This window comes from Chelonus insularis, unplaced genomic scaffold, assembly GCF_013357705.1.
Source record: "Chelonus insularis isolate UGA/USDA-ARS -01 unplaced genomic scaffold, ASM1335770v1 contig_56_pilon, whole genome shotgun sequence".
Taxonomy (NCBI): Eukaryota; Metazoa; Arthropoda; class Insecta; order Hymenoptera; family Braconidae; genus Chelonus; species Chelonus insularis.
Window position 1 is genome coordinate 731,468 of NW_023276648.1, and position 27,798 is coordinate 759,265.

Sequence of the window (27,798 nt, forward strand, 5' to 3'; positions counted from 1 at the left end):
GCTGTTGCCACTATAGATGGTTTGAAACTCTCCAATAAAGGCATGCACATCGCAGCACTACATAAATTATTTACATTAAAAATTATGAGATCTGGTTCTGTTTTGCTTTGATCTCATCATCCCCTATGTATGAATTTTGAGCTGCAGCATAACGATTTGAACATTGCGATACGCTGCCTCGAATACCTTTTTGAATGAATAAGACCATTCATAAGTCTCCTAATAGCTCTAGTTTAACATTTGTAAGTTTCACAATTGCGTCAAAAGCAAGTTTCAAAGCCGTTTAGCAATGGAGAGGATTTAAATCGTATGTTTTCGGCAGCAACGTCGTCAGTTTTCGGAAATATCGGCAAGTAGAAGTACGTCTGTTTTGAGGTAGAGATTAGAGTATTTATCCAGTGTTCAATTGCAAATTTATTCCAAACTTTCAAAACATGATAATAGTCTCTGTTAGAAAAATTTCTATTATTGAGTTTGGAAGTAAATTGCTATTTTACTGGTAAATAGTCATCATCTGATTTTTCCATTGAATCAATATACTCATACACGAGTATACCCTTTCTTATAACTTACTCGAATTTCTCGAAATCTGAAAGTAGATATACAAGGAGTGTTCACCCGCCCGATGAAACAGATCGAGGTTTGTGTTTGTGCTAAGTTGGTTCGTGTTCGTGCTACATTACCGACTGTTAGCTGTTCTGTTTTACTGAATGAGAACCTGCAAACTGGCGGTTGGTATTCTCTACGGATCGAGTTACTGGCGGTCGGTAATTGTATGATTTTTTTGTAGATTGTATCGTTTTTTGTAGTTCTCTACCGACCGAGAGCGCAGATAATTTTTCGCTTTTCCGATATTACGCACTTACGTTATAAAAATTATGTATCTGCGCAATTTAATGGCAACAAAAGCAAGTAAAGACTTGTTCATGCAAGTTTAAACTTGTTTACGCAAATGGAGAGGAATATCATGTATAAGTTTACGTAGCACATCTTTAGAAGATCAAATTACGGTGCGCAAAATGGAAGTTTTTGTAGATTTTGTAGGATTTTATACGTACGATAAGCTTTAAATAGCAAAAGAAATAGCGCTACTTTTGTTAAGTGATCGAACATTTGATTTTTTACCTACATTCAAACCCTCTCTGAACAGTTATGATAGAATAATTATGTTTTTGAGTATTTTCGGGGGCATAGGCATTCTATACCTTGGGATTTTAGCAATACTGAGTATGAAAACCTTGAAATCCTCCTTACTGGACTTTTACAAGGTGCAACTTACATTTATGTGTTAGGGGTTAAAAAGGTAGAGTGGTTAAGTCATTTTGTCAATATACCTATTACTGATGTAGGTAAAATGCGATACATTAATTATCTGGAAAATAATGAATTGAATGAGAAAAAATTTGGATGTACCTATAAAAATGTACGGCACATCAAAGAGTGGTTTAAATTTCATTGGAATCCATCAGAAGAAAAATCATTACAGCTGTTTTATCAACTGCGGAGTTTAATGAAAATGTTATCAAGTGACATTTCCCATTTCGACGATAATTTTATATTATAATTTGCAAATTCTGAAATTTGCGAAATTTGACAGAAATTACCAACACAACTACAACAAGATCAAAGATTCATCAATTATTTATGATGTGAAGAACATTATACATCATTGTCAAAACATTTATTTCTTTTTGATTACATTGATTAATCTAGGATTAAGTCATTCAATGTGAATTATTTTCTCAAGCAGCTTTTCCTCAAGGTCAGGAAGCTCTAAACGGTTTTCATTACATCAATTTCCGTACTTGTCCACTTAATGGATTATATTCTATGATACGATCATGAACAATTAAACAATAAGCTGATGTATCAGCACGAAATTGCTTTGGTGATTTAAATTCCAGTCGAACATCAACAGGTCCAGATTTCAAAGATTCATTTTCCTTTGAGCAATCAATTACGATTAAAGGTGTATGTATGATACTTGGAAATCTTTATACATGTCGTATAACAGTGCATACTGATTGTGAGTTATGTCGAGATTCATGTTGCCGTATGGATATGACTGTGAATTAAGAAACAATTTAACATCTCTTAAATTGCAGTAATCAAATTTACTTGCATATTTTTTAGCATCATTTTTACGTGCAGTTTGGAATGCAAGTATTACATATCTGAGTTTTTCGAGTTGTGTTGATATCTTTACAACCCACACATGTTTCGTTGTCCTTGGAAGCAATAGATATTTATACAATTCTCAATATCTAAAACTCAGTGTTATTGCCAGATCTTTTGCAATGTAATTTAATAGATTTACTTTTTTCATATCTGAGACCGTAATGTAAGGAAATCCCAATAACATCTTCAATGGAATAAAAGTGTCAAAATTTCTCCCATTGTCATATAATTGTTGCCCATCATCTAACCAGCTGGCATTATACAAGTAATTTTTCTGTCCATGATGGAAAGATAAGTTGCCTTTTATGAGACTTTGTGAGGCCGACATTTTTGTTGCGATCAATTACAATGCCATTAAGTTCATATCGAATTTCGTCATATAAATAGCTTATAGCAATATTTCCGAATTTCGATGTATCTGCGACAGCCTGGCCATCGAGCTTGATAAATTTTCCAGTTATATGTAGAGAACTTTTACTCGAAAGTGAACACAAATCTTGATGTTGGACTGAGATGCGTATTTCGTTATTGTTGTTGAATGTTGCAGAAGCGTATGGCTGATAAGCGTGCACTTTATAATGCGAAATAGACTCATCAAGTTTCAGGTCTAAGCTTTTCAGAAATAAATAGTTCTGATGACTTAGTTATTTGGATGTTTGTCGTTGACTGACGATAGTTTGATATAGTAACTCAGTATTATAGCTTCGTCCAACGATTGCCTTATAAATAATTTCGATTTTTTAAAGGATTCTACATGTACTCGTATTGTTATTGTTTCTTCTCGAAAATTAACTGATTCTCCATCTTGATTAACAATTCCTCATTGTATGTGATGTATTGCTTGCACGGCGATTGGCAGATGAATGACGTTGGATGGCTCTTTAATAATTTTATATCCAGGATGAACTGAGGGAAACAATTCATGAATTGTATGCACTAATCCATTATTCATGGAGGCTCCTGTTGTAATGTTACACTCGATTTTCAGTGCATTTATTTTTAAAATGGACACCGGAGAATCAGATGTTTGATTTAAATTTGGAGAAACAAATCGTGAACTGAACCCCAACAAACGACCAAGCGAATCGTCAGGTTCAAAATTTATGAGTGCGTTTCCACTATAAATTTCACTGTGTAACTCATTGTTGTTTGGCTTAATAGTAACTGATGATTCAGGATCAGCATTTTTCAAATAATTTTCAATGTCTTCAATTTCGTAGCTCCCCGTCGGTATTTTGATAATTTTCTCCTTATTATTTATTGTATAATAAAATTTATCATTTTCTCGGTCAATATTTGGGATAGAATAGAATGTTAATAATTCAACAAGTCCCAATACGTAATTTTTGGACTTTGTTAATTCAATCCGTGAAAAATTATAAGCCTCCAATATGAAGGACGTACAGACAATGTTATTGTGAATTATTTTACTATTCTTTTATACTTTTCCTTGAAGAAATTCCAAACATAAATGTCCATATTTTGTCGTTGAATAATCTTGATGCTTTGTATGATTGCAAAGTATGCTACCAACATCGAAATATTTTTCAAGTTCTGACGGCGGTTTAAAATTGCCAGAACTGTCAAAGCCCAAGATTTTATTCCCTCGTTTCTCATATGCCATCCACTGAGTTCCAGATCCATCTTCATCATCAAGATTAATTATAGCTGATTCATTTTTCCTGGGTTTCGATTCCGTTAAATCATTTCCCCGAAAATAGGGAATTTTTATGATTTTTGTATACTTTAAAATATCGATGTTACTCAATGCTCGATGTAGTAGCTCTATGCGTTTTTTTTGCCGGTTTCAAGTATAAGCCATATCCTCGTTTTCGGCGTTTAAAGCGTAGACCGATACCCAATGCTATCGCTTCCATTTTCTGATTATGACGTTTTGCTTTATCCATTTGACGGTGAGCAGCTTTAGCATCATTAACTGCTTTCGCAATACCTGAAACTCCATCAGCTGAAGCACCGATAGCACTTAAACAGGCGAATATCGGTATAAGCGGTAAGACACCGCCAACCTTAGTGGGTACAGGTAATACTCGTGAAATTCTGATATACTTTTTTCCACCAATCGTTTTTACAGCTTTTCGTGCAGCTATCAATGCCAATTTTTTAGGATCGGCACCCGAATTCATCATCAATTTAGCCGTATCTACACTCTGTCTTAAAGCTTTTTTCTTCAGACCTTCTCTAACTTTTTTCTTTTTTCCCAATTTTTTTGTCAAGCCCATTCCGAATTTTGATTTAATTTCCATAATATTTGTAACTCCTAATGCAGCAGCTCTTTCACCAAGATTTGCGTCTTTAGCAAACACCCTTTGCCAAGCTCTTTCAGCAGCGTTTCTCGTTTTTATGTTTTCTCGATTTTTCAAGTATGCAATATCGTGCTCTTTGCAAGCTGCATAATGATGAAATAACTGATGATGTATCTTTCTCATTGGCTCAAAGTACACCGATAAAAGAATTACCTGTTGTATCATACTTGAAAAAATTCGATTCCAAACGTCAAGTCAAGGAATTGGAGTGAGAAAATAGAAAAACAATCGATAAATGGTCGCTAATGCTGAAGCGAGATTTAATGATGAATTTATTTATCAGTTTCAAATCTAAAGAAGGAAGTTATAAGGAATACAGAGAAAAAAAGACTCTTGATGTTTAAGTTAAACACGATATAGAATATCGAAAAATTTTAAGAGATGAATTGAATAAAACCATCGAACTTTATGAGTCAGATCGATTACGTGCAATAAAAAGAGCAAATCATAAACAAGCTGAAGTTATAAAAGCGTTGGGAGAGAATATATAAAAGTTTCTTGCTCAGCACTCACAACAACAACAACAACAACAACAACAACAGCTTTATATAAGATATATAAGACTATCCGTGTCAGTATACAGAAGTTTGGACGCATCATTTGGAAAATTTATCCTAACATAATTATAATGGAAATCATATAGAAATAGATCTGATCCCATATCTGGTTTTTGGATAAAAAGTTGTTGCTAATTTGGATTGTTTGCGGTTCGATGGAATGAAATACTCTGGGCACAAGGGCAAATCTTTGTGAAGATCATGAAGTTCTTTCGGATACTCCAAATCAACTTTAACAATGTACCCGATATAATCATCAACGCCGAAAAGATCTTTAACAGAGATTTGCTCTTGCACCCATGCAAAAGAACTCTCGGGTAATGACATGCTCATTGCAGCGCCGTATAAATTATTCACATTAAAATACATTAAATATGATTCTACTTTGCTCTGATCATAAGCATCTCCCATGTATCAATTATTAGCTGCAGCACAACGATTTCAGCATTGCGATACTCCGCCTCGAATACCTTTCTTAATGAATAAGATCATTTCTGAATCCATCAAAAGCTCAAGCTTAACATTCGTAAGTTTTAACATTGCGTCAGAAGCAAGCCCCAGAGCAGTGTAGTAATGAAGAGGATCCAAGTCGTATGTTTTTTGACAGCAATGGCGGAAATTTTAAAAAATATCGGCAAGTAGAAGTACGTCTGTTTGAACAACTGCTCAATAACAACTTCGTACTCAGTAAAATTTCGACATTTTTTGTTTGGAAAGATTTTACTTCCACAATTTTCCGGTCTTCTTTCACACTTTCAAGTTCCCCTCGTCGATAAAGTGTTTCTCTAATTTTTTCAATCACCAAAACTTTTGCATCACTCAAAAATGTTCGGATGTCTGTATGTCTTGGATTTAATACACAAGCAGGTTTGATGTGATTATTGAAAGCACTTTTCAAGTCCTGCCACCGTATTGGGCGATTGACACCCAAATCACCTCTTACCCCACTTGTCCACTTAATTGGAAGAATTTGTCATGGAGTGCATGCAATAAAATAATGTTTGTTTGCAGCGATTGTTTTTCATGAACACTTATTTGACGATTCAACAACCCTGAATTCAAATACGCAATATTATCTGTGCATATATTGTACCACCGCTGAATCACACCATCACTTACAGCATCGAGTTTCAAAAGTTCCTCGTATGCTTCTTCAATTGTAGCAATTAGAGCATAAAATTCACGTACATCCATTTTGAGCCGTATTTCACTTAGCAAATTTACTTTTCAAATGATAAACCATTGCCAACGCGCTCCACTTTTAAACAGATCAAGTGCGTAATTACTCAACTACGTAGTTGATTTCACTGCGCAGTGTATAACTGCACAGTAGTAAACCTAACCTTAAAATTCTCTGATTGGTGAAAGATCGTATCTTAGACCAATCAGATAATTTTAAAACGATGTCATTAAGAAACTGCGTAGTGAGGGGATAAACTACGTAGATGATGTTACTACGTTATTTATTTACAGCGTAATTTATTTATTGTGCAGTATCAAGTTTGAACCTGCAATAGTAATTCAATCTCAAAAAAAATATTACGGCGTAATTAACTAACTTCAATGATACTCATTGAACATTATTCAATGTAATACCTAAAAATAACTCAAGATACATATATTCACCCATTATTATTATTTACCCTCGCGGTTTCTAGAAACTGCAATTCTATGGTTCAAAAATCGTTAAAACTAAGTTAAATTGGAGTTAAATTCCAGTTATTTTCCGGTAAACAAATGGTTAAAAACCGGTTAAATAATCGAACCGAAATTCAATCGTTCTTTCTCGGTTAAAAAGCAGTAAAATAACTCGCGTATTTAACTGAATATTCACATATAAATCTCGGTTGAATCCCGGTTAAATATTGGTTAAATAATAAAAATAGATCTCGCATATTTAAATGCAGAAAAATATTCGTAAAAACAAATTAAATATCAGTTGAAAAAAGAAAAAATTTTTTCAGGAAATGATTAATTTTATATGTACTCTCGCCACTATAATTTGTTTATAAGAGCCTGTGATTGTTATCAACAATGAAAAGTCGTCAGTAATTGTTGGACTTCAGTTTTTCCAGTGGAAATGGTTTAATATCGACTGGATAAGGTCTCTGATGACTCTGTATCTACTTTCGCGAATCTATTGGGAAAAATAATTTTACATAAAAATTGAAATTTAAAACTCATTTTTCCCAGGGTTCCGCGATCTCTATGAACGAGTGAGTGGAGCATAGGTTAAGCACGTACCGGGCGCGTCTTCAGGTGGCGGATAGGAGCATTGTCCGGGTAGTCCCGAGTGCGAACACGAGGGAAGCCGGTGGCAAGTGCAGCTTGGGTGTGTGCACACTTTAAGAGGCACTGTGGACTTACTCCCCAAGTCAAGGTGTAAGCCATCGTGCTGAAGACTGAATGGTACTGGGACACTGTCGCAAACGATGCCCTTGGAGTACCAGGCGACCCCCCATTGTAGCTAGCCTTACCTGTGCAAGAGGCTCTGCACGGGTGGACCTTTATTTCCTGATCACTTGTGGGACTCGAATGGATGACCTTACCAACATTTGTAACCAGCGAGGAAGGCGAGGTGCAAACCGAGCTGCCTTGTAAGGAAGGACCTGTTACCGGCAGGGAGGATCAGGGGAAGAAATTTGAAAAACCTGATCCACCGTCACGCCCCAACAAGAAAAAGCTTTGCGGGGCAGCGAAGAAGAGGTCAAAGAAGGCTCGCATAGCACCTGGGCCTGGCAGCTCCGCTGAAGCGGCTGCGGGAGGCAAGAGGGTGGCCATCGCGCCGGACCTCTATCCTTCTGCGACCCTCAGTAAGCAGCCAGGGGAACTAGTGCTGGCAGGACTTCTTCGGGCCCTGGACGATGCCATCAAAAGTGGCACTGTTCTGGGATTCGAGGGCCACAATCTCGACAGAGGGCTTCTGTGGATTAACTGTCCTGATGAACGGGCAGCCACATGGCTTAAGGAGACAGTCCCCTCCATAAAGGTCTTGGAAGGAGTAAACCTCGAAGTTCTCGAGAGGGAGAAAGTTCTAAGACTCTCCAGGGTCACCGCGACGTTTCCCGGGCCACCGGTGGATCCGGCGGTGATCTTAAAAAGACTCAAAGGCCAAAACGCCGGACTGCACACAAACCTCTGGCACGTATGGAGCACGAAGGCGACGCCAACATTGAATAGCCTAGTCATTGGTGTGGACAACGAGTCATTGAAGCTCTTGAAAGGGTTAGGAATGAGTACTTACTGCGGCCTAGGCAGAGCTCGATTCGAGGATGCGCCAAAGGCTGTGGAAGGGAAGCAGGCCGCACCCGAGAAGAGACAACTACCGGTGGCAGAGACCTCTAAGGTGGTACCCCCTCCGAGAGGAAAAAGGAGGTGTGCGAAAAAGCATGCAGCCCCTACCTCGAAGGAGAAGGGAGCATCAAGAGGGCCTACCAACCCCCCACCTCTGAGGGAGCCATTACAGGGGCTTGAGAAAGCGTACTGTGGAGAAGGCAACCTCAGACCAGTGAACGGGCTACGTCAACTCCTGGGGCACGGGGGAGACCCACGAAGAACCAGAGGTTGGCAAAGGTGGGGAGGGTCCTGTCTCAGATCAGGCTGACCGACATGGTAAGGCCTCGAGCAGAACCTACGGGTAACCCTCCTACGGGAGAGGGCGCAAGAAGGGACGGCGACATGGCTGGCCCTTCTACGCAGGATTAACTTATTCCTATGCTCCTGCATCTCAATCCTATTCCTAACACGCGAAATCAAACGGCGCCGAAATTCCTGTGATATCGGGGCTGTTAAAGATTTCGCAGATTAACTTGCATCACTGCTACACGGCCGCGGCACTACATTGTCGAGACCTAGCGGTGAAGCACACAGATGTTTTCCTGATCCAAGAACCTTATTGCAGGGAGGATGAGGTCTTGAAGGGAGACGCTAAAGGCGGATCCTTTATAAGCAGTAAAGGTGATAGAGACCCTAGGGCATGCGTTATCGTGAGACGAGAACTGAACCCTGTGGGGCTCAGCCAATACTGCACAAGGGATCTGGCGGCAGTACAGGTGAAAATAGAGCTAGGGAGGGAGCCGATTAAAGTCGTTATCGGCTTGGCATACCTCCCTTATGACTCTGTTGAATCACCACCCACTGAGGAGGTCAAACGACTGCCGAAGGACGAACTGTGAGCTCATACTAAGATGTGATGCCAACGCTCATCACACGTTCTGGGGCAGCAGTGACACTAACGAGAGAAGGGCTAGCTTGCTGGAATACCTCACTCGGCACGGCTTGGAAGTCCTGAACAGAGGGCCCGGCAGGCAGGACGTCATCGACATAACTGTCGCTATGGCAAAAATCTATGATTTCGTCAGGAAGTGGGAGGTGGACGAAGAGAAAACTCTGTCGGACCACCGGCGCATTAATCTCACCCTGACACGGGAGGTAGGCAATGTAGAACCGCAACTCCGTAGGGACCCAAGAAGCGCTGACTGGGGCCTGTTTAAGCAGGAACTAGAAAGACTTATGGGGGAACCCAGAACGGAAGGGCGTGTAGGGTCTCCGGCTGGCCTGGATGAGGCAGTGCTGAACCTACAAGACGCTATTACAGGGGCTTATAGTTGCTCATGCCCAGCCAGGGTGATGCAGGAGTGCAGGAGAGTCTTTAACAGGGCAAAAAAGCTCAAGACGGATCAAATATGGACTAAATACAAAACCTTACGGAGGAGATTCAGGTCTATGATCAAGTCAGTAAGGAGGCATGCCTGGAGAAGCTTTTGCGATAGACTGGAGGCCCTACCTGAGGTAGCCAGAATCTGCAAGCTGATTACTCCCGGAAGGAACGTGGCGCTCCGAGGCCTAGAATCTCCGGAAGGAGAGATGGTCGACGACCATCGAGGCATACTGGAGCTCCTCATTAAGACGCATTTTCCGGGATCGACCCCGGTGCAAGAAACCACAAGCGAGGCTGATAGACCAGGTGGGCTCGTTAGGGCCGACTGGGAAACCGCCAGGCGAGTGGTGACCTATGATCGGGTAAAATGGGCAGTCGGTACCTTCGATCGCTACAAGAGTCCAGGCACAGACGGAGTCTATCCGGTTCTGCTGCAAATGGGCGGGGAGCGACTATGGCGCAGACTGGTACATATTTACCGATCTCGCCTTGCCATGGGTTACATATCTAAGGCTTGGCGGACGGTCAGGGTGGTATTCATACCCAAAATGGGGAAGGACCGCTACGACCAAGCACAGGCCTACAGGCCCATAAGTTTAACCTCCTTCGTCCTAAAAACGCTGGAGCGGCTTGTGGACTGTTACCTTAAAGAGAGCGCACTGTGCACCAGGCCCTTATGCTCAGCGCAACACGCCTACCAAAGTGGCAAGTCTGTAGAGACTACCCTCCATGACCTCGTAGGAGGCCTGGAGGGAGCCCTGGAGACAGGCAGGTCGTCAATTGGGGTCTTTTTGGACATAGAAGGGGCGTTTGACAACACACCCTTCAAAACTATGGGTGAGGCAGTTCAGAACTTCGGAGCAGACGTCACGCTTGCACGTTGGATCATGAACTTACTCGCGAATAGAACATCCATTGCCTATTTAGGAGGTACAGAAGTTCGAGCTGCAGTGGCCAGGGGCCGCCCGCAGGGAGGTGTCCTATCTCCCCTGCTGTGGACCCTGGTGGTGGACGAACCTGAAGAAGGCGGGCTTCAGCGTTCAAGGCTACGCTGATGACGTGGCCATCACGGTCACAGGCGACGATTTGGGAAGTCTGTCCCTCAGAATGCAGACGGCCCTCAACGTCGTTGAGAGATGGTGCCAGGTTCGGGGGCTCAGGGTCAACCCGAGCAAAACTGAACTGGTTTTGTTTACAAGAGGAAGGAGGACTGATTTCAGGCCTCCCTCCATCTTTGGTAAACAGCTGAAATGTTCGGAAATAGTGTGCTACCTTGGAGTAACCTTAGATAAGAAGCTCTACTGGAGGGCATATGTGGACAAACAGGTCAAGAAGGCCACGGCTACCTTCTGGACCTGCAGAAGAATGTTCAGCGTCACATGGGGTCTGAAGCCGAAATCAATAAAATGGTTGTACACAGCTGTTGTCATTCCCCAACTAACCTACGCCTCCATAGTGTGGTGGACCTCCATCAGGAAGAACGCCTGCAGGAGGCAACTAAACAACGTCTACAGAGCGGCACTGCTGGGTATAACAGGAGCCCTGAGAACGACCCAAACCCTAGCTATAGGCTACCTACTGAGCATCCCTCCGCCGGAACTGATGGTAGAGGTACTAGCGAAGAGGGCGGCCATCCGCTTGAGGAGCCATAGACAGTGGAAGAGCTTTCGAGTAGGGAATGCGGCGATCCTGGCACCAGAGGACCCCATGGGACTCAGCGGCAAAAAGGTTGATCGCTGCCCCAGGAAGCTAGAATTCTCACCCAGATACGAAGTCAACTTCATGGACAGACGGACCTGGTTAGAGGAAGGCGAGGAATCGCTTACTCCTAAGGGACCTGTCTGGTACGTGGATGGGGCGAAGTTCAAGGGGGGAGAGGCCGGAGCTGGAATCTGGTGCGGGGGACCACGGGTGGAGGAATCCTACGCCCTGGGCCAGGACGCTTCTGTGTTCCATGCAGAATTGTACGCAATCCTGTTATGCGCTATGCATATCACCAGAAGGGATTGCACTGGGCAGCATATCTATATTTGCAGTGACAGCTATGCTGCCTTAACGGCTCTTTCGCAAGTGGCTACCTGTTCAAAACTCGTGGACCACTGCAGAAGGGTACTAAAACAAGCGGCATGCCGCAATAAACTAAAGCTGCTATAGTTACCAAGTCACTGCGGTATACGCGGCAACACCGAAGCTGACAGGCTGGCCCATATTGGCGCCAGCGGCGGAGGTGACAGGGGCCCAGTGGAGATTAACGCTCCCGGGGAACTAGGCGCTGGGGGACAAGTGGATTCACAAAAGATTCACCAGCTACTAGGCGGAGACCTCGGGGATGAGGCACACCAGAGCGTTCATCAGGAAACCCACAACTCAAGTGAGTAGGGACCTGATCAAACTGGATAAAAGAAGGCTAAGAGTGGCCGTGGGCACCGTCACAGGGCACTGGCTAACTCGACGTCATATGAAGATGCTGGGACGCGGAGAGGAATCCGCGTGCCGGTAGTGTGGTGAGGAAGAGGAGACGCCTCTTCACATGATAAGGGAATGTTCGGGGCTAAGGGAACCCAGGCAGCGCCTGTTAGGGAACCTTGGAACCGATGCACCTATTCTCGAGACGGTCGGGACGGACAGGCTTCTGCAGTTTGCTACAAGGCCGGACTGTACTGACCCACAAACACTTAAGACCGCCTTTACCATAAGTTTTGGACCCAGTACAATGGCCCCATGGCTAAGTGCAGGGGAGGCGGGTCAGTCATTAAGGAAAACTCATTTTTGGCATGATAAAATTGCAATTACATGCAATGCAGCCATCTTGAATTTAAACACAGCCATTATCGATTTAAGTATATGGCATGTTAAGTAATAGCTGTTTTATATTTCATCGGCGCTATTTTATACAAAATATATTTCCTATCAAATATAAGATGTTTCATACTAAATCGAAGATATTCACTTTGGAATACTATTTTAGCTGTGCTCTTTTAAAAGATCATCACATGCGCCATCTGATGTCTCATCTAAGTAGGAGTTATGGGTGCTATATAGCAGAGAGAAGAAAAAACGTCAATTACCGAAGTGATATAGTGGTGGCTCTGTGGTTGGAGCACCAGACTCTTATTTTACCAAGCGGGGTTCAATTCCAGTCATGGTGAAATTTTTTTTTTCTTTTCGATTGCATAGTGATGCAATTTCCACGCACGAGAGTTAAAATAAATAATATTAAGTATTTTTTACTTTCATTTTATTAATAATTAAGAGATAAAGAGTTTCAAAGTATTAAAAAGAAGTGACTAACTCCTTTTTCTTACAATTTAATCAATAAAACAATTATTTCTTATAATTAACAATTAAATGAACTTGTTTAATACAATCGGCAGCAAGTCCCGGCACTTCGCCGACAAGTTGTACCCCTACTCTCTATACCCAAGCCTGAAACTTACGAATGATAAACATAAATATGCGAAGAGTCATGGTGGTGGTTCTGTGGTCAGAGTGCCCGACTCTTATTTCGTCTCATTTAGTACATAGTTAAATTAACGAAAAGCAAAGTATTAAAAATTTTTTGTTTTTCACTTTTTCTGTACCTTCTATCTTCGATTCAACCTTTCTATCCTTATATTATATTATTTCATCTTTTATGTAAGTAGAAATTGAGATGATTTAGTCGTGATTTCAACTTTTTCAATTAATTTTTTCATGTCTAGAAGTATTCATGGAAATCGTTGAAATTAGATCACGATTTATATAATAAACTAGTGTTTGAAAAATTATATTTTTTAACGACTGAATTGTTTATAATTTCTTATTGAAACCCAATAATGAATTGAGTGAATTGCTCTCTAAAATATGAACATATTCAATATTACAATAATTCCCATACACAGTCAGACTTCTCTTAATAACGGTTTAAAGAGCATTGAAGTAAAATCAATAATTATGGTAAGGAATGTTTTTATTAGAATAAAATTACTTGAATCTCAAATAATATTAGTTTGAAACGAGTGTACAATAAAAGTAGGATGAAGCGGAAATAGAAGAAATATAGAATAAGAGTAAAGATCGGATAAAATTACCATCAGTTTAGGATACAATTGAACAATTTCCGTTTTACGGGAACTTTCATTCGTTGCGTATTCCGACTTTAATTGAAATTTGTTAATCTTAAGTTGCACTTTAACAAAGAGTAACCTTAGGATAAAAATAGATTTTATGTTTCGACTCGGACACTACAAAGTGCATATATATGCTGACTTTGTGGTCGGAGTACCGGACATTTATTTTTTTCACAGGGTTTAATTCTTGTCATGAATTTTTTTTTCATATTCGTTACAATTTAATGTAGTTTTAACATTTAAAATTCAGGTTCAAAAATTAATTCACATTTTTTCTTAATTCTCTACCTTATAAATAGCGAAAGTGTGAGCGAAACTCAAACAGCTTTAAAAACTTATTACTCCTTACTTTTCGATAGGTATATAAAATGTTGTATAAAACAATGTATTTATATTTTTATACTCTAATAGTTTGATACAGTACTTTTAAATATATGATAATATAATGTTCAATTTTAACATACAAACAATCCTCAATGACATCATTCCTAAATGATGTTTGTTTACTCCTTATTGCAATTACACAATAATTTAAAGTAATCATTTTTCATTTTTTCACTAAAAAACGTTCATTCAGTCTAAGCAACGCTCATAATTTTCTTTGTAAAAAAATTTTTATCGAAAGTATATACTTCTTGCCGGAATATCTTCGGTACACAATATACTTTTTAATTTCTAATATCTGAAAAGAGTTCAATGTATATTGCGCTACTACGCTAACTATCATTGCTGCTGCAGCCAATCACAAGAAGGGCAAAGTAGGAGTGGCTACAGTACGGCTGACAGATTTCTCTTGTAGAGATCTATGTTTCTGTTTACTCCTATTTCTTAACTTTATAATTATCTTACGTTCTTTGGAAAATTTGATAAATAAATGAAATACTTCATACTATTATACAAACAGAGTATGATATATAATCGTAGCATATAATTTATTTACTTATACAACAAGCAATAATTTCATTGAACAACATCAAATTATTTGCTTTATTGTTGATAAGACATTTTTAAATTGTTTCATAGTTACGGCATGTTATAGTAACCATTGCCTCGAACAAATTTTGTCTCAGACATGATGTTTTAAATTTTATGATAAACAGATTCAGTACATTACTGTGCTTAAATAAAGTTCAGTTGTAACTCTTTCTCTTTTTTTATTAATGCAACCTAAGAAAAAATTCTGAATATTATTTACTTTAACTCTCGTGCGTGGAAATTGCATCACAATATTATAAAAAAAAAAAAAAAATATTGCAGATAATGCAAATTATCTTCGCTATCGGGATAAAACAGATAGTGGAAACCTGCGTGGTGAATATGGAAACTTGACTGTTATACCGACTCTTTTTGCTTATTAGTTCGGTGGAAACAGAAAAATTGGAAACGGAGGCGACACTCAATGGGAATTTTTTTTTAAACGGCATTACTACTCTCAGTCTTGTCTCTGCTTTCAGAGACCATTGCTGCGCCACCTGTCGAGAATCGAAAAAATACGATTCTGTGAATGATCACCTGAAATTTTTCTCGCAAAATTTCGTTTCTTTATTGGTTTTTTTATTATAAAATATTTTTGTAAATATTCTGAATAATAGCATGTACATCGGAAAACAACGATTTACAGTATAGGTACAGTGGTTATTGTGAAATAAATCATTTTCTCGTTGACGGCTGATGACAGCGGTATCCGCCATGACACCTCTAAAATCTAGTGAATGATGGGTGCATAGCTTCATCTTTATTTTTAATTATGATGAAATAATCAATGTTATTGTATTGTTGTTTTCTGATGTAAAGAATAAAATAAGCGTTTGATTGAGTTCTAAATTAACTAAATTCATTAATTTTTGACGCCGTCATTTGTAGAGAAAAATTTGCTAGGAACTTTCTAGGGGGAAACCTGTCTACAGCCCAGCCTTAAAAAAATACATATTTATTATTCTTAAATATACGATTTTTTTTATAAAGTTAGTACCATTGTGAGGTTGCTATAGTATAGTTAAAAAATTAAGTTGGCAAACAAAAATGTACAAATTATTGAGGTGCTGATTATGGAATAAATTAATTATCAAGGTGTTATACTACTAACAATGATAAGTAATAGTATATCCTTATAAATATCAATTAATTCTTGAATTACTCGATAACATGATAAGATGATGAATGAAAATGGCATCAGTCTTTTGTTATTTATATATAATCAATGACTTTCTTATAAACAAATACTCATATCTTAAAAACGATAAAAGATAGAGCAAAAATAATAAAATTTTAGAGGTGTATCTATAGGGGAGTCGTTCTTTTAACTTTCGACCCCATAGCACATTCATATTTAATAAATTGCTAATAATGAACAATTAATGAACAATTTCCTTTTTTAGTCATGAATACGGGTTTATTCATTCTTGAGAGTGTATCTACAGGGAGTATTTTTATACTCATTTGGTTTGTCTTGCTTATACATATTTGTGTTTACATGTTCTTTTAAGAAAAAAGAGCATTGAAAAAAAGAGTGCAAGAATTGAAAATATCAATACTAGCAATTTATTTGACGTACAAAGAAACGTGAAATCATACCAAAAAGAGCCCCGCGGACAGTACAAAACTGTGCGCCACGTTTGAATGACAAGAACGATGATTCTGTTCTAAAAATGCTATTATCGTAAATGTATATCATTTAAAAAATTACAAAAAAAGGTGCAATCATTGAACGCCAAGTAGTTTTTAATTGTTTAAAAAGTTCAAAAATCATTTTCGACATTTGAAAAAAAATTTAACTCTAAAAAAATGTAAAATAGTGAGAATTCACTGTGTGAAAAATTGAGAAATATAAAAAAAAACACATCAAAATAGATTTAGTAATTTTTATTTGTAATATTTTGAAACTTGAAAAACTTGGCGTGGCTATTACGACGCGTTAATAACAATAAGGCTACAGAAAGGACAACGACGTGAATAACATTACAATTGTAAATATTAATTACAATAATTTATTCAATAAAAAAAACGTTTTTAATATTATTTATAAGCATTTTGCCAAAAATTAAATAATAAATTTAATATTATTGTTTTATGTGTTTCTTTATTTATTGATAAAACTTGGTGATAAATTAAAAATTACAATTACTAGTGTTTCTAAATAAGTCTTTCTTTTTCTTTTATTATAAAATATATTCCAAGTTGAAAAAATTAGATAAATATAAAAAAGAAGTTACGATAAAAATAAATATTTTTCCAGAGTAATAATGTACATCGACATGGACATGGAAAAATATCAAACAAAAATTGTAGTTTCTCAATAAAATTGAATTGATTTACTATTATTCCTCAACAGTTGATACGGAAAATTTGTGAAGTGGACCACTATAATATTTCAAAAAAAAGCTGCTCGTTGATTGCCAAATCAATTAAGTATAATCTATAATCATTCTTCTGAAATATCTGCGTCATAGTTAATGGTAAAAACACATTAAAACGTTTTGCTGTATCGTCAATAGCATTTTTCACTGATACTATGACTCCGTTTGTTTGTAACTTTATTAGCCATAAATTATTCACAATATATAATTTTTGTATTGTTAATTCGTTTATATTAATAGTTAGCAAAAAATCTTCCATTGTTGCAGCTCGATTCAATGCTGCTAAGTCTATTTTAACACGTTTTTAAATTGTCATACACAAACTTTCACTTTTGGGGTAATTGATTTATAGTTAAATCATCTAAAATTTGAAATAAATATTAAAAAAATGGAAAAATATTAGTAGAAACTTTTTTACGATGAAAAATGGACTCACTTGCTATTAAAACTTTTCACTTCTCATTTTCAATGATAACTTTACACATGAACTTTATCTGTAATATTTTTGACTGATGAAAATCATTTCCGGGATTTAGATTTATATAATCTTACCCCTACTCTCAGTCTAAAATTACATCGCAATGGTTATTACACATGCGCGAACAAGATTAAATACGCTTGTGATGTCAGGAAATTTGGCGTTAAATTTTCACACATGCGCGAACGAGATTAGACACGTTAGGAAATTCCGCAGTACTGGAAAAATAAATTTATCAAACGCTAAAAAATATAATTTTACATAATTCATTGAAAATGTTTTTTATACATTCATATAATATAATTCATTCAAATGATCGGCATGATTGTCATTTTCAAACAGTATGCTTATACGCGATGGTACAGAACGTTTACATTCTGGACTGCATCTTCTTCATTTTTCTCCAATAATGCGAGAACGGCACATCCATACTTTTTTGTTTTTCCCAGTTTCAATTCATTAACTTTATAGACTGTATCAAGAGAAAGTTCTTTCATTTTGATAGCTGGTATGAAATCTTCAAAAATAACAGATCGGTTCACTTGAGATGAATCAATTTTTGAAATAATTTCTGAAATAAGAAAATGATATTCGAAAATTTATACAACATTTTATTATTAAAAATTAGAATTTTCTATTATGGAACTTACAATTTTAGAACACTTTAAATTTTCTCTCCTTGATAAACTCCACTTAAGAACTGCTTTTTTATCTGTTTCCTCTTCGCATAGTTGTTGAGCACTTTCTCACAGAAATTTTTTGATTAATAGAAAAGCATTCGGATGCTGATTCATATATTCAAATTCTCCACTCTAATTTCATATTTGAGACGCAAATATCAATGATGCAACCTTTTTTTTTGTTTTTTTTATACATGTCCAAAAATGATAAAACCTGCATGTATTAAATGTCAGCGTGTATGTTGAGGAAATTATAGCAAGTCAGAACTTGATATAATCGATGTTGACACAAGTCTGAACATGCATTGTTCAAACTACGCAGTATAATTGAGAAAGACGCAATATCTTATTAATGATGCGCAGTACTAAGAAACCAGCTTGTGATGTCATACCGTCGCATAATTACATACAGAAGTAACATCATTTAATTGCGTACTAGCGAAGATGGCAGCAAATTTTCTACTCTCTCGGTCGGTAAGGAACTACAAAAATCGAGACAATCTACAAAAAATCATACAATTGCCGACCGTCAGTAACTCGATCCGTAGAGAATACCGACCTCCAGTTTGCAGGTGCTCTGTCAATCAAACAGAACAGCCAGCAGTTGGTAATGTAGCACGGACACGAACCAACTTAGCACAGACACCAACTTCGATCTGTTTTATCGGGCGGGCGAACACTCCTTGTATATCTACTTCTGGATAATAAAACATTGTGATTTGCTTGTAATTACTGCCGAGCTATGAAGCTAATCGTTCAATACTGGAGGTTATGAATCTGAATAAATCGATAAATCTAACGGAAACTTTCGTATTATTAACTGATTTTGTAAATGAAATGTACCATTTTTCTTAAATGGATAATTAAGTTATTTCTCCTTCAAATGATGTAGCTAGAGATTTGATGATAGAGTGGGAATCATAACCAGATAAATTATGAAAAATTACTGAAATTACGTATGATTGTTGATAATTTAAGTTGAAAGAGTCATAAAATGGACCTCGGTCTTTACCGGTGGAATAGCCATGGTCATAGCGGTTATCGCGAGGTGAATAAATATTGTTGCTACATACGTGACGGATGTTAGATTGATGACGCTTTCTTTCTTCAGTGGTACCATTAGAAGAGAACGTTTTTAATTCTTGATTTTGAAAAATCAATTTACGACGCAGCAAGTATAAAAAGACGCATGCTTCATGTCATTACCACATTGAAAAGCCGACAAAACGCTGCCAAGCGTCCTTCTTAAATCTTCACACTCCTAAACGTAGTTTAACGAAAAGATTTACGTATTAATTTAATTGTTATCATCAGAGTAATATTTGATGCTATTGTTTTAATTATAAATTTTTTTATCTTGTATTGAATTACCGTGCCTGAGCTTTACGCCTGCTACAAGTAGGCTTGAAGAGCCTAAAGCTACGCCACGTGGTCGAACCGACGGGCCTCAAAGCTGTGCGGCTGCAGTTTCTTGCACTCAGATGCCGTGAGACAGGCCCTACTGACGCTGTTAATTGATGATCCATTTTTCTAGATATATACAGCTGCTCGGGTACTTCCGAGCTGCGCACAAACGTATTTGCATATTTATGCGTGCTAGGCGCATTCGTGTATCAACAAGTACCCTTTCAGATGCGAAAGGGAAAGAGATGAACCATATGAGCGTGACAGCCATGTACACGTGCTCATGTCAAATAATACAAATAGCTTTTGTATTTATTTATTACATTTCTTTCCATTAAAGCGTTATTTTGCACATATTATTGAAATATTAAATACAGCCTATTACATTTTTTATGACTTTTATGAATAAAAATTACAACTAATTATTTGTACGATAACTAAAAAGACTCCTTGAATAATTACCGTGAATATAATATGTAGAAACTAATAATGAGAAATGCATACTTTTTTTGTTTATATGGAATATTCATTAAAATATGTACTAATTTCTTCATATACATGTTTGGTGTAATTTTTATTTTTTACCTACGAAAAAATTTTCTTTACATTAAAAATGATTTTCTTTCATAAAGGCTTAATAATATTTACTTACAATTATATCGTTTTCGGAATATTTTGTACTGAAGCCAGATAAAAACTCACTGAGTGAATAATTAACAGACATAGCTTGCAAAAACATGATACAATATTGGCCGCAAACTTGATAATCTTTTTGTTGTAAACGCTTGACGGTGTGCAGAAGTATTTGCGATTATCTTTACAATCTGCAGCGTATTAAATATTTTTAGCAAATTCTTAAGTTCTTTATATATTATTTAATTAACTAGCAAATATAAGGCGCACTTTCTTAATCATATTTAGATTTTTTTACAGTGACCCGTTAAGCTATACCTCAGAGAGGCGTGATATGAACAAACGAACTCAACGGATGACTGTTCTGAATTTGAGTCGGCTGAGTGAGAAGTCGGGACTTTGTGGACTGTATTTTTTTTAGGATGTTTGGATGCTAGAACAGTCGGGACTTTTGAACGGTGTAAATGAGTTGGCTGACACTATTTAACAGTAACAGTTAACGATTTATTGAACACTAAAATCACAGTAACAGAAAAATAACAATAAGAGAGTCTTTGAATTGTCTGTACAGTCTTGAGTTCACGGAAATTTCACACAGAGTTCACTGATGAGTTGACTGATGAGTAGAGGATCACAGGAAAGTTGTAAGTTTTCCTGTACTGGTCTCTGCACCAGGAGTAGCCTGATTTTTTTGAGTAGTCTGAGTTTCATTGTGTTGGCGTCAGCCACACAGACACAAGCGAGTTGTTCGTGTATGGATCTTGTGTGTGTGTCTGTCCATGAGGCCGTGAGGCGTCGAAGCCGACATTATTCGCGCCTTTTGTAAGAAGGTGCTGATGCGGACCAACATGAGCTTCCTGAGGATGTCTTCTAAGAGGTAGACTGCCTGATGAGTTCACAATCATCACTATAGATGATTAACTGGTGAGTTAGTCCATGTCTGAGGAGTTGTCTGGGTTTTCACTAGAGAGTTCGACTGCGTGAGCTCTCTGCTAGTACACACGTACCGAGTTGACTGTTACAACGAGTTGTCTGTGGGTTGGCATCGTCCGATGATGCCCAAGAGTCGTCCGAGTACGAGCTACGTACGAATACTCGCAGTAACCGGCGAATACAGAAGACTACGGTCCGTGTTTCTCGGAAACTCTGCGTTTCCGAAGCTTCTAGGCCCTTCGAGAAGGGATATATACGTGTAAGAATTAATTAGAGTTGTCTAATTGGCGAAAATGAGTTGGCAGGAGAGACCTCGAGTCATCTAATTATTCGGTGGGGAGAAAAATGTTAGGCCGTCGATAGAGTACCTTAGACCAAGTCAGAACAGATGACAAAACAGTTAATGGTGGTTTACTGGGCATGTCGTTGATATTTATAATTTTTCGACACACGACCGTCTGTAATAAATGTTTTTATAAGAAGCAGCGTGTGTAAATTTGTTTAGCACTATGTGTCATAGATCATAGATTATTGTACACAGCCACAATTTATGACGCACCGTCGTTCCAGAATCCACAACTGCACACAACTTAAATCTACCTTTTTACCCAATAGGCTATTCTGATACTTAATTTACAAGCAGAAAACAGGCCCACATAAACATATATTTTGATTACATGCATATGTATAAAGAAAAATGAGTAATAATCATATTAATTATAGTTTAGTGTAGTTATCATTCGATAATTAATATATTTAATTTTTTTTTCATTTTTAATTGAGATTTATTGATTTCTGTGATTACAAAACATTTTGTGAATTTTTTAGCCCTGCTTAAACATTCCTACAAAAAAAAAAATAAATCCTATGGGCTTTTTTGAAATTTACATTGGAAACATGATATTTGAATACAAAAAATGAAAAATTTATGTCACTCGCAAAATGTCTAATAGGATTATACTAATTGGAATAGGTATGAAAATGGTGATCGTAGAATCGATTACATTCAGACCTTTTCTATTCGAACAACTGAATAGGATCATAATGATAAACGATAGTCATCATTATTTCCGAGTAATAAAAATTTGCATAAATGCTCTCCTCATCGTCCTTTACAAGAATCTATAACCCAGAAATATTTATTTCTATTCTATAATTAATGCACGATACATTCATATGACTACTAGACTATTAACGGATATTTATTTGTAGTTTTTGCTAAAACTCGGGCATGAGACAGCAGAGCGCCAGGTGATATTTTTACACGTCACATTATTAACAATGCTTTAATTATGTCAACTTTGCACATTATATCCGAGGCATTCATTGAACAAAAAAAATCACGAGATTCTGTTCGACGTGAGCATGTTTCAACACCGTTCATTAAAAATTGCTCTTGATTGAATACATTGTAATGTAAATGCCCAAAAAAAATCAAACTTTTCAACAAATAATAAATATTGCTGTCGTTTTTTAAGCCTTCATTATCGTCCGTACAACTATCAAATTTTTTCAGGTGTATCTTGAGACCAGCCGACAGTACTTAAATGAGATTTTTTTACATCACGGCTATAATTTTAAAGTGTTTCAATATAAGCTCCATAAGCATACAAACCATTAGGTGGTGATACACATTTTGGGTTAGAATAAACGTCAACTTGGTTAAATATAGAATGCCTAAAATTATTTATGGGCCCAACATCATCAACATTTTTTGGGTTACTTTCATCTACAGATGCGTCACGTACTGTAATTTTGACTTCTAAATTTAACATTGTATGCGCAAGGTCTATTTGTTCAGCGTCTTGCCCTTGAACATCAAAGTCAATCAGAGAATTATCTGATAATTCCGAAATAGGCTTGTAAAAGACCAATTGAGACCCTTCAATTGTTGTCTATAAAGGTGATACAGAAAATAATTCCAGTTCTGTTTTAACACACTCACGAGAATAAACATAGAGAAAAACCATTATTATTTAAATATATCTGCAACACGCCGTACTTTTCTCGTTTTCTTCGTCTTTGTTTTTCTCTTAATTTTGCAATCACTACGTTTCTTCTCTCCTCTAGATGTTTGTTTTTTCAACTTTTCGCGTGCAACGGCGTTTTCGAGAGACGATGTTCTGTAAATGGCTGTCAAGAAACAACTGTTTATTTGGCAATGAATCGTGTAGTACTTAGCCTGAACCGTCCATTAAGCTATCAATTTCTTCTGCTGATTTTTGTTTCAAATTTCTTCCGACTCACGTAAACGCACACAAACCGATTTATCGAATGATATTCTATTATCAAAGACATCGTGCACTATATTTATGCCTGATTTTAAGGCTTTTTTTACCAATCACCGTTGCTCTGCTTTTTAAAGAAGGTTCACTTCTGATTAAACCTCCTAAAAAATTACCAATTTTATGACCTCTCTGGTGGGGAGTTCCAATGTAGATGGGTTATTTTGCTGTAACCACCTTGCACGAAGCCAACTTGGGACATGTCATATTCAATTTCTCGAAACATGTTTATCTTAATCTCTTGAAATGTAACGTCACAGTTAAAGTACCGTGTTCAAATGGTACAGGCTTACCAAACTCGTCTCTTGTATCTATTTCGATTGTACGAATATTTGGTTTTAAAAGAGGTATGTAGCGTTTCGACGAAAATGATTTTACTTTTGTAGTCCCATATAAATAATTATGTATATCCAGCGGTACAATACGTAATAAAGGTGTATGTACATCTTTGGTGTCATAATTCTCACAAATATCTGTGTAAACCAATAAACTACATGGTAACGATGCGAATACATTAGCTGACCGCGTACTACGTAGAAGAGCCAATAACTCAAGCTTATCTTTGACTAGAAATCGAAGAATCAGTTGAAGATGCGGCGACGGATGAACTAGGTGAGCACTATCACATTTTTCATCACAAATTAGTTTTGTTTTCAACATAACCGCTATGATTGACAGACAATTTTATGTGGTTCTTCACGATTTTTAAGGCATTCAGTTCATCAAGTTAATACTGTGACAGCTCTTCTGCATAAAAAACATCATCACTATCTTGATGATTGAGATCTTGAAGGATGTAAACTGGAGGCTGGCGAAATGCTGATATCCAAACGATTTTGAAAATTTCTTTACTTCAGCCACCTGCATAACCTTTCGTGAATACTGCCTTTGCTTTACTGATACGAACAAGATTACAGGCAATAGTTAAACTCGTTTTATTCTGTAATGGCTCGGTCCATGCAAATTTGCTTAGAACATTAATAATAACTGATAAATATTTCATGTTATTATCGTGCATAGAAATATGACGTAAATCAACTCAATCAGCCTTCTATATATCGTCAGCATGTGGAACATTATATGTACGTCGTGAAATATGCCGGCGTGTCATACGATGAAGCGTATAGGTGTCTTGATTTTTTAACCAGTTTTCTACATTTCTCGTTTTTTGTATAATCTAATAGATGTATAGCACCCGCGATGCCTGCAGGATGTTCAGAGTTGTAATATATTTTCTTTAGTGACGCCATTATTCGAATGGAAATTTCACCCAGCGGTTTCTTTTACGCCTCTTTTTTCAGAGTCCAGTACCTTTTTGTGATGTACCACTAGCAGCACTTGAAAAACAAGCCTTATTTACTTCACAATCACTCTGTGATTTTATCAATAACGTGCCTTCAGCTATCACAACCGGTATTATGAGACGCCGTGTTCGCCATGCACCCGTTGGCGTAGATGTTTCTAGCGTTTCAGTGTTCTTTAACGCTTTATCTTCTACGTACTCGAGTGGAACGTATCCTCTATGAATAAATCGGGCGAACTGAGCTCTACCTATTGCGTATTCATTTTTTCTAGACCTCATAGCATCGTTTAAAAGATCTATAATATTTGAGCCGGGTATAACACTGTCATCAATACTGACAACACCTGTGTTGTCCCAAGAGGTAATATCATCAGGCAAATTTTTCAAACGGTTATAAAGCAGTTTTGTTCGACAGGACATTAATGAGGATCACATGAGGGATCATCTTGCCGCTCATATGACAAGACAATACGGTTCATTACGGAGGTATAATTAAAGAATTTTAATCTAATACTTGTAGATAATAATTATGTATCATGATATTTTACAACGTTCTTTTCTTTTATTAAAATGAAGTTAGTAGTTTCACTTACCGCGATTGATAACTTGTATTATCTAAATGTTTTAATTAATGATAATACAATAATTTGCACTTCTATTAATTATCATAATTTGACAAATATGAGGTTATAACAATTTGCCTATATATGCCAATTTTCTACGGTTTATCTTTACACATGTGCTGAATGAAGCGAAATGGAATTAAATTGTAGTTATGGAGCTAACCGACGTCAGAAACGTGTCACTCTCATAAACGCCTTAAGCAATCGATCTTATAACCGAGGTTGAGGCTGTCTAATTTCGGTTTATTTTTACGCATAAACGTACTCATTGAGTGCTAGTTAGCAATGCGCATAGAATACGAACGCACGTTTCAATTTACCTCTGATTATGGGCATGAGCAGCGGAAGTGGTTTTTAAGAGCCGCTCTTGATAGTTTACAATCTTTAGTAGAAATACACAATAATGACCCGAGATATTGTTTGGCAGACCTTCTATTATACAGGTAGTGAAGATAGACCGATCATGCAGAGTCTTCACCTGGGAACCGTAGTTACTAGTGATAACGATGATGCCGACGAACAGATATCACGAGTTCATATAGTGAAATCATAAAGACCTGAGATAAGTAGATATTTGAGTTGAGAAAGTTGAATCACATAATTTAATGTTGATACTCCGCTTATCTTAATCATATCAGAATTTTCAATTACAAAGTGAGATTGAGTTGCAAGAAGATGCTGATATGACAAATAGCATAGATTAAAATTGTCAAATTAATGTCCACCAGAAGTGTTGTGCTTGTACAACTCCCGAAATTGACTTATCGTGGTCTCAAAGTTCACATATTTCATATAATATCAGTGTTAATTGGTTCAATACCCAAGGCTCTTGTAATATTGTATGATTCTAATAAATACTCATTAAAAGTTATTCATTCGCAGCCATCTACACCATGGTTTCTCTCAAAGTCATAAAAAATATAATAGGCTGTATTTAATATTTCAATAATATGTGCAAAATAACGCTTTAATGAAAAGAAATGTAATAAATAAATACAAAGGCTATTTGTATTATTTGACATGAGCACGTGTACATGGCTGTCACGCTCATATGGTTCATCTCTTTCCCTCTCGCATCTGAAAGGGTACTTGTTGATACACGAATGCGCGTAGCACGCATAAATATGCAAATACGTTTGTGCGCAGCTCGGAAGTACCCGAGCAGCTGTATATGTCTACGAACATCATACAGAAATCCTATAATTATATGCTGTTAACTCGGTCGGTAAAACTACAATACCGATAGTCAACAATTTGACAATCCGCAGTTACCAACTGCTAGTAAACGTGAAATCGGCCGGTAAATCAAAAGAACTGGCCGACAGTTATTTCGCACGGACACAAACCAACTTAACATGGACACAAACCTCGATTTGTTTTATCGGGGAAGAATGGGCTCTTTATCTGTATATCTACTTTTCTAGTTACTTTTACATCTTCCAGAAAGACTTTTAACTATTAATCATACGTTCTTACAGCTTATGATAATACCTCTAGGCGAAGGTTGCAGGCCTGCAATCTTCGCAGAACACCTGTAGCCTGTAAATCAAACGAATAGGGACTTTAATTTCTATTTTTCGTTTTTTGACTTTTCTTTTTTTGTGTTCCTATTTTTATTTTTAGGTATTCGATAATCTCTAATGCAAGCTTTTACATTTTTCAGAAAGACATGTAACTATTAATCACACGTTATTACAGCTTTTGATGATACAATGGTGCTGCCCCCCACACCATCAACAGCTGTGGATGAAACTGGTACTACAGGCAACAGAAATCCAAGCCCCCACCTGGGGCTTCAAAGTTGAAAAACGGTATGTAGAACCACATGCTTCTAGTCCATTGAGGTTGGACTCGTAGTAGTATGTCATAAGACCTTGGGCTAGATGCGTGGATCCTTGTGCCTTTCTCAAGGCGCAGGAATACCACGTCCCAAGTAAAGCCGTTACTTAAAGTAGAATTATCTCCAGAATTATGCCTTATAAGGCGAGGTACTCAACAAAAATGTTATTTTCAGGACAGGGAAACATGGCATATCTACTTTCACATATTAGTCCATCGTGGTAGAAACATCATTCTTGACTAGACTCACAAGGAAACCTCGCGAGGTGGTCACGGCCGATTTAGCTGAAACTTCTATATAATAATTCACGTCGAAAATGATAAACCACGTATGTTTTTTTTTCTGCAGAAAATCGTTTCAAAGGAGTGAAAATCACCTTCAAAGTTAACACCTTATAAAGGTGATTTTTAATTTCCACATATTTCTAATCGAAAT

The 27,798-nt window shown here is 37.1% G+C and overlaps 1 protein-coding gene across 2 annotated transcripts in view; it reads right to left on the reverse strand.

Annotated features, from left to right (window-relative positions):
• Nrx-1 (Neurexin 1) overlaps positions 1–27,798 on the reverse strand; it is a 763,150-nt gene that overhangs the window by 602,590 nt on the left and 132,762 nt on the right. The gene's annotated exons all lie outside the window — the stretch shown is intronic.